Source organism: Euphorbia lathyris, chromosome 3 (assembly GCF_963576675.1).
Source record: "Euphorbia lathyris chromosome 3, ddEupLath1.1, whole genome shotgun sequence".
In the NCBI taxonomy this organism is placed as follows: domain Eukaryota; kingdom Viridiplantae; phylum Streptophyta; class Magnoliopsida; order Malpighiales; family Euphorbiaceae; genus Euphorbia; species Euphorbia lathyris.
This window is the reverse complement of record NC_088912.1, coordinates 57089-64625: the sequence shown is the minus strand read 5'-3', so window position 1 is coordinate 64625 and position 7537 is coordinate 57089. Positions and strand designations below refer to the sequence as shown.

The following is a 7537-nucleotide window of genomic DNA, read 5'->3' as shown; positions in this document are numbered from 1 at the left end:
TAAATGACGAAAAGTAAATAGAACGTTTCCAATTCCTAACTAACTCACACAAAAGCATTTAAATGCGAGAATTGCTCGCTTATTAACCAAATAACTCTAAAACCCATCCTAAAACCGTACCCAAAGATAGGGGTTTTTTACCCCTATCAAACCTCCTCGCACTTAAAACTTTACTTGTCCCCAAGTAAACTAAAAACTAAACCCGCCATCACAAGCAAGCTAGAAAACCTCCCGGTTTGACTAGGTGCTTGACACAACTTCGAGCATCTGTAATTACATGCATTCGGAAATACAAAGTAGAGACACGATATCCAAAAGCCGCATTTCAATTATCATGGGTCATAGTTTTAAGCAAATGGACACATGTTCAATTAAACAAGTTTAAGGGGATCGCTAAGTAAAACACCTCACCATAGGTAGTTCACTCATTCACACAATTTTGGTGGCTAAAGTATTTACTCTCGGCTTATGTTCTTGCTTAGGATTACGTTGATTTTGCACGTTCATCCGAGTTCCTCTACTATGCTATATGACTCCGATGATATCAAAAACAGCCTCTAATTGGGGTTGTAATGTGGTTAGAGGGTTAAAGGTACAACAAGGGTTAAAAGTTCTAGCGCTACAAAAACAAAGTTAAAATGGCTTTAGCAAATACAAAGTGACTGAGCTTTTTATTCATCCCTTATTTTTTTCTTTTGGGATGTTTTCTTGAGACGTTTTTTTTTTTTTAGGAACTGGGGAATGAAGTTCTTCCCTCTTGTTCGTCTCTTTTCTTTTCTTTTTTCTGTTTTTCTCTTCTTTTTTTTTCTTCTTTGGATAGTGATGCTCATTCACTTCTTAGCCTTTTGGCTTGCTACTGTAATGCCATAAACAAAGATAAAGCGCTAGAAGAAAACAAAGGCTCATTTCGAGCTTTGCAAAAAATTTGGGTTAAGTAGCGAACCAAGTTGAGGTTTGCAAAAACAGGTTAGAACGAAAGAAAAATCTACAAACTACAAAAATATAGGCTCAAAGGGGCTTCCTAGAGTGGATGAAAAAGAGAAAATAAGGTAAAGAAAAGGGTTAATTCTAATGAGGCTGATTCATCGTTTATCATCTCAAATCATTGCATGTAGGTTCAACACAGTATTAGGTGCAAAATCTGTAATCTTCCACAAGTCAAAGCATTCACACAAAAATGTCAAGAAAAAGAGCTTTTTGATGTTCGCTCTTAGGCTCAAATTCAGCTCGCAATTCTTTGGGTTTCAATTTTGTGTTTACTAGTTTTCCCCAAACTCAAGTTTAATATCACAAGCCTTCAATTCTTAAGTTATCTACCTAAGTAATGATTTTAGCATTTCTTCAAAAGTAGGGTCCAAATGCAAACTTTAGCTCATGCTTTTACAGATACAAGAGTTGTGTCCTACGCCTAAACTAGTTGTCATGCAATTTTAGATTCGGTTCTCAGCCCTCAAAGACAAACAACGAAGTTTAGATTCGAAGGAGGTTCATGGTTTTAGGTCCTAAACATGCAAAAACATAAACAAAACCTAAAAACGCTAAACTAAACTAGACACGACGCAACAAAAATTTAAAATTTATACAATTTTTGTAAGTTTGTCTACCCCTCCTCCTCACACTAAAACATGCAATAAGTTCCAACATTGCATCACAAATCATGAAGTACGAGTGTAAAGAGTTAGGGTAGAGAAGACAACTTACTGATCGGCCGAGGGGTATGGCCAAGGCATGTTGTAGCGCTCGCAGTAGTCTGCTGCTACGTATTCAAGACCCGAAAGCCTTCGGTCCATGTTCTGCTCAAAGTTGGTGAACCGTTCATTGTCAGTCATCTTGATAGGCTTGATAGGCTCGATGATCTCGTCTTGCTTCAGCTTTCCGATCTGTTTGCTCCTGCGAAGAGTACGTTCAAGTTCAAGGTTAAGAGGGACAACCGGTAATTTCGCTGATCTCGTAGGCATACGCTGAGAAAAGATAAATACAGAAATAAATGAAAGCTGAAGGGAAATCATACAAATCATACAGTTTTGTACAAGTATAAGAACAGTATAAAAACACATACATACATGTATAGATGAAATTAATAACTATATGTTCGTACAAACGAATATAAACAAGCGTAAGTATTAACGAGGATGGTTATCATAAATGAGTATATATAAATATGTGTATATAAACAAGTATAAACGGTATAGATACGTAATAAAAAGAATCATGATTATAAACAAGTATATATGATATTAACAAAGGATATTCACAAAGAATGCCTAAACTAACAAGTCGACCTTTGGTTCGATATTACAGAGAAAATAAATCCCCGGCAACGGCGCCAAAAACTTGATGCGGTTTATAGGAAACCTCACTAAGGGATAAGTGTACCCCGTCGTTATCAAGTAATAAATTTCTGGTTTAAGTCCAGGTTATCATCCACAGGATTTATTTCTGCAAGTATCAAGCTACTCGGTCTCGGATGCTATCTAGGCTTAGGGGGTTTTGAGTTTGGTTTGTTTAATTAATCTACTCCTAGGTCCAATTATACTAATCCTAGCTAAGTTATCTAATTCTAACTAAATTATCTAAGTTATTCTACGCCTAACTAAGTTACTCTACCCCTAATTGATCTTTCATTAATGAAACTATTCGAAGGAACATGGTATGAACGATAATAATAAAGATAGATTATCAAGTCTATTGAATAAAAACCTAATCCGAGTCACTTGTATTCAAGGCGATTAACCCTACTTACCCTCCTGAGGTTCCTAGCGCGTGATTCCCTAAGGCCGAAACTAGGTCTAAGGCTCAGTAAATTGGCGCTTAATCAACTAAGAGGTCGTCAATCTCCTAGGCTCTGACTAGGTCAGATTCAGCTCGCAATATGTGCCTATTAGATTTTGGGGCTTTTGAATGAGTTAAACCAATTGAATAAAGCGTAAGACAGAGATTAGACAAATAATCATAGAACAAAACAAGAGCTAAATTATTATTAAAGGCGAAGATAATTGTCACAAGATACAATAAGTCAAGTTCGGCAACTGTATCAAAGAGTACAAACAAGGAAAGATAAAAGGAGATACAAAAATCCCTTTCAGGGAACCTGTTTACTCTGCAGCCGGCGACTTAATCTTAAGGACGGACCTTGGTAATTCCTCGGTAGAAAGCTTTGAAGGAGCTTCAATGGAGGTTGAGGAAGATGGAGAAGATGGAGAGGAATTACAAGGGGAAAGCTAAAATAATTTACAAAAACGAAAGATGTCTAATTACAATGAAAAAATCCTATTTATAGACGCGTCTCGGGCCTCGTTTTGACCTATTTTCGTGTCCTAGTTGGTGTAGGAAGACGTGGGGCCGAACGTGGCTTCGTGGGGGCGGAATTGGTCTTTTTGACCAATTCCCGCAGGGCTGCTCGCCGAGCAGGGAAGGCTGCTCGGCGAGCAGGGCTGCTCACGCCGAGCAGCCCCCTGCTCGCCGAGCAGGCGCCTGGTGGCCTGCTCGGCGAGCAGGCTCCTACTCGCCGAGCAGGCCTCTGGCGGCCTGCTCGGCGAGCAGAAATGGCCCGTGGGACCCTGCTCGCCGAGCGTTTTCGCCCGAAACGTGCTCGATTCAAGCTTGATGAATTCTATGCCCTTTTTCGCCCGAACTTACACCTGCACACGCATAAAAACTTCGGAAAACATTAGTCCAAAAGCCAAATTGATCCGTCAATCGCTTATTTTGAGCAAACGCTTCGTTTGGTGCGACTTTTGACGGACCAATTAGCTTCAAAAGATAACGGAATTCTAATATGCATGCTATTTCGGCCGTATTTGTCTCAATTGATCACAAAACGAGCCTAAACGACGAAAAGTAAATAGAACGTTTTCAATTCCTAACTAACTCACACAAAAGCATTTAAATGCGAGAATTGCTCGCTTATTAACCAAATAACTCTAAAACCCGTCCTAAAACCGTACCCAAAGATAGGGGTTTTTGACCCCTATCAACGTTGGAAGCCAAGAGGAATTTTAACGTTGATAAATTTGGTCAATTTGAGAAATAATTCATCAAACTGTCTTCTCGGTCATGAATCTTGTATCTACACTTCACACGTGCGTCATTTTATTAGTAACAAATCACAAACATATATTGGAATGTGAAAAAATAAAATATACCGTCTTTTGTACGAATTAGACAAAATAATTCAAAAAATTCACCGAATTTATAAATATTAATCTCCAATTTTATTATTAAATTACAAAAAACATGAAATCATTTTTTAGAACGAGTTGATATGCAATTGGTGCAAAATAAGGAATAAAAATATGTGTGTTTTATAATAGTGTCTGAAATTGAGCCAAATTATCAAGCTTAAGGGTAAAATTGCTCTTGGCTATAAACGTTAGAGGTAAAATTGCTCCATTTTAGACGTTAGGTGTAAAATTGCTCCCGATCCAAAACGTTAGGGGTATTTTTACACCTTAACCCTAAAAAAAGCTTATGAAGTTTGCTAAATAATATATTTTGAATAAAAAGTAAATTAAGACAAGTTATCTTTGACTGATTTACAACAAACAAACTTTGAACCTGATGAATATCACAGTTGTCATTTTTCTGTAAAAAAAAAAATCTATAATAATTCGTTTTTTAAAAGAAAAATGATGTTAAGTAATTTAATTTTATGAGTTTTAAATAGTTTTCCATATATACAGTGGGGTAGGTGAAGGTTACCAGATCTATATGTATATACAGTAAGATTGAGTGTTGCGTTCAACGCATATTACACACCTCCTTGAAAGAGAGAATGACATCTATAACTACTCTGGCTAAGATTGCAGATGTCACCGGCGATAACTAAACATAAAGGAGGAGGTGCTTTTTCTTCTAGTTATATGGTGGATCGCCGGTGACATTCTACAATTTTAGCCACCTGAAGTTGCACACCGTGCAAACCACATATTCGTATTTGCAAATTTTTAAACCACGAGTTTACGTTTGCAAAAAGGCAAAGGACATATTTGTTTTTACTTTACTCCAATAATTATATAGCTGGTAACTGTTTTGTTCTCGATAAATTGTCTCAAAGGATTAGTTGGTTTTTATTGGTTCAGTCAAAAAAAATTTAGTTATATTTTACTTATAAAAAATTAGAGTGTAAAAACTAGTGTTCCAAGACCTCTAAAATACTTGAGTCGTTTCTGTCTAGCTCTAAATTTTTCTATACAAAGTTCACAATTTATTCAATTAAATGTGGGTAAGAGCTGACCACACGATTTTACAGAATTATATAAAGCTATATATTTTTCTATTAATTTTTTTTGTCGTGTCAGAAATTCACAACCCTAATTTTGAATGTGGCAGGGCAGAACTGGGGTCGGATTGACAATTGCAGATTCGACTACTGTTTCATTTGTGTTGATGCTGCTATCCCCGGGCCCGTACTGTACCAGTATGTTGGACAAAGAGTAGATAGCATGATCAATGCTGGATTACTCAGTGAAGTTTATGAAATTTTCAAACCTCATGCTGTTTATACTCGAGGTTTGCGGCAAGCCATTGGCGTAAGGGAGTTTGAGGGTTTTCTGAGACTTTACCTCTTGCAAAGCAGGAGTGATAAGGCCAATGAATGTTGCGAAATGGTATCAGCAAAAAACGGCGAGATGCTAAAAGATAATGCGAGGGAGATCTTATTTTCCTCCTCTGATGATAATGAACTCAAGAATGTTTTAGCTGAAGCAATTGAGAAAGTGAAAATGAACATCCGAAGGCTTGTTGGACGTCAAGTAAGTTTGCGTGTCAGATTTTACATGTTTCAATTATTTAGTACCAATTCTTTTTATTTATTTATCTGGATTCTGGTCCGTCTCAATCCGTTATCACTGTGGAATGTTTAATAACAAAAGCATTTTGTTTTACAGAAGAGGAGACTTAGTCGGCTTCGAACATTGTTTGGATGGAATATACAATATGTTGATTCTACTGAATCCATTTCAAGTACAGTCTTTCTTTCTCCTATTTGTTTAGGGACAATGACACATTTGGGGTGGTTATCTAACTTATCGAGAAATTCTATGGTACCACTACATGAAAGTCGTTTTTCATACCACTACATGAGATATGGTTGGTGTAAAGAAAATAAAAATGTATACATGCGACATTAATTGATTCGTCGGGTGTATTACTCCCGTTGTACCCTAAAATTTTTCGTGGTTATCTATAGTATTTCTAGAACTAGAGGAGATGGAAAAGATTTCTGGCTTTGGGGTGAATTTGATTCATCCCACTGGTCTTATTGGCGGACATAATACGTTCGTCAATGTATAATGTGTGGAGTCAGATATTCTCTGACTCCACTGCTCGATCGTGGGACGGTGACAGGACAGACATGTCTGCCTCAATTTCATTTAAATTAAGAGTATCAATAATTTTTATATTTGTTACTATGTGATAAATTTAATTTTAGCAGTAAGGGAAAGAAATGAAGGATCGGTACTAGTGGTCGGCCTGTATGAAAGGTGTGTTGCTCAGTCCTCCTTTCATACAAGCGGCTGACTTTATATCCGCCTTCTTGAAAGGCAGATTAGAGTTTTAGAGTCTCATTTTTCTCCATCTGCCAATTTGAATCGCGGATGAACATATACACCTAAGAGATCTATGGATGCAGCTAAAATCACCACATTTTCGGAAATACTTCTAACTCTGCCATAAACGATGAAATAGTTTGCGAATTACCACAAATGTGCCATTTTCCCGATTTGTTTATAAATCAGAAATATATTTTTAGCAGTACATCATTTTCGTCCCCTGAATCACATGAAATGCTATTTTCTTTTTGTTACAGGCAAATCTAAGGAATCATGGGCTGCACAAGTGGTTGGACCAGCTGTGGAAATCATAACTTCTTTTCTTCGGGCTGATTCGAGTTCAGTTTGTGATGGTGTTGGAAATAAATTGATGGAAAGGAACCTTTGGACCCAATGTGTGTAAGGTCAGCATCTTGAAGTTTATTCGTGTTATGTGATTTATATATTCCACGTGCACACAGAAATGTTAATTGTGTGCATCTCAAAAGGTTCGAAGTCTGAATTCGTCATTTTCTCTTTTTATTGGCAGGCTTGCAGTGACCGGGTTCTTAGAGGAGCTCACGAGTGGGAACAACATAAACTGGGTCGAAGCCATCGAAAACGACTTTCTTCAATTCGAAAGTCACAAGGAGCGAATCGTTCAGCTGTATCTAATGACTGAGTTCGAGGATCTGGATCAATGAACTCGAATGCTCTCAACGGCTTCCATTCACAATTTGTGTATAGAATGAAAAGCTAGCTGATCGAGGAAGGTACGAAACAGAAGACTTATTTATGTAAAGTGTGACGCAATTCGTGTAGCAAAAGATGAACTAATACTTTTTTGGTAACGGAAAATGTGCTCAATAGATGAGAAAAGGGGAACTAATTGAAAGACAACAAGTTTGGGCCTTTCTTTACAAAGACTGTAGAACGTTATTTTCTTTCAATAAAATCACTAAATTTTATATTTTATTTATGTAAAGTGTGACGCAATTCGTGTA

General features: G+C 37.1%; 1 pseudogene; it reads left to right on the top strand.

The window, feature by feature from the left end:
• The first annotated feature begins 5218 nt into the window (after positions 1 to 5218).
• LOC136221939 (tRNA dimethylallyltransferase 2-like) lies at positions 5219 to 7318 on the top strand (annotated as a pseudogene).
• The last annotated feature ends 219 nt before the right edge of the window (positions 7319 to 7537 follow it).